Below are 1512 nucleotides of genomic sequence, written 5' to 3' on the forward strand. Positions count from 1 at the left end.
CCTCAAAGACTTGGTCAAACTCCCCCTCCTCATCTTCCTCCTGCTCTTGGCCAAACTCAGAAGAGGCAACGTACTTCCGAGCAAACTCCTATCGGCTCGGGCGACGTGCCCATCATTACCCCTCCCCCGCCATCACGGGGCATTGTCATCTGAGAGCCTACGGGTCAAGTCGGGAAGAACGTAACATCATCCTCTCGAGCTGCGCCGGACTGGCAGCCCACGTTCCAGATGGACGGCAAGCCCCTACCTACGATTACGAGTGTGCGGGTGTGGGAGAAAGGTGAGGGAGGTCGTGTTGCCCAAGCTCTGGCGCACGGGCTACTTTTGCCCAAGGACGTGCATGCCTTTGAGGAGGGCACGTATGAGTCCATGGGGAGGAGATTGCAATGGCATACTGTTGCAGTAACTTAATCATTCCCTTTTACCTTTCATTTTCCATTTTACTATTGACTCCTACACACTTTCATTTTTTTTTTTATACTTATCATCGTTGCTTCATCAGGCTGCCTAGCTGGCGCATATACTGAATGGATGGCTAAAGGAGCTTGACGAGGATGTCAATCGAGAGGATGTCACCCAGTGGCTGAGGTGACAGCAAAGGATAAAATCAAGGCTGCCGCATCTACGAAGAAGAAGGCAGCCACGTCCTAGAAGGCTAGGGTGGCTGTCGAAAAGAAATCTTCAAAGTTGGAGGTCAAGCTGGGGGAGACAGAGTTGAAACTGGCAGAGGCTACAAGCCTAAATACTACACGAGCCGAGGAGCTAACTGACCTAAGGGCAGCCTTAGAGGCGTGTGAGAACAAATGGTATAACGAGGGGTTCGCTGATGCAGAGAACTCTACGGAACCCGTCATTCGGGAGGCCCGAAAGCTTGCTTTTGGGGAGGGTTGGTTAGCCGCCATGCAAGCCTTGGGCGTCCCTGAGGATTCCCCACTAAGAGATCCCGGTCAGATCCAGTTCCCAAGTTCTGCTCCTGTCGTGCATACCCCCTTAGCGCCCATTGATGAAGAAGAAACGACGAGTATAAAGGAGCTAGTGGAGCAAATTGACTCCCATGTGGAGATACTTGAAGCGTAAGTTTCTAGTAATCCCCGTGCTGGAGGCCAACTCGGCGAGGATAACCAGTTCCACTCTTTCACGTCCAACCAGCAGCCACCCAAGACTGATGTCCAGATACAGCCCGCCAACTCCGCCGCATATTTGCTGAATGAAACTCTTTCCATTTACTTTGCATTCTCTTATTTAAGTAATTTCTTTTCCTTAGTGTGTTTGCCTATGTCATCGGGTTGTGGTGGCCGAACAATTTATTTCTTTGCCGAGTTTTACCATCCTTTTTTTTTTTTTTTTTTTTTTTTTTTTTTTTTTTTTTGTTGTTCAAGGTCTTAATTAAGACAGAAACCTGATCCTCGGTTTGATCCACATTCCAAGCAGGTGGAAACCTAAAAGATACTCTAAGGACAGAAACCTGATCCTCAGTTTGATCCATATCACCGAGCGGGTGGAAACCTTTAA

This window comes from Quercus suber, unplaced genomic scaffold (assembly GCF_002906115.3).
Source record: "Quercus suber isolate HL8 unplaced genomic scaffold, Cork oak 2.0 scaffold_65, whole genome shotgun sequence".
NCBI classification, from domain to species: Eukaryota; Viridiplantae; Streptophyta; class Magnoliopsida; order Fagales; family Fagaceae; genus Quercus; species Quercus suber.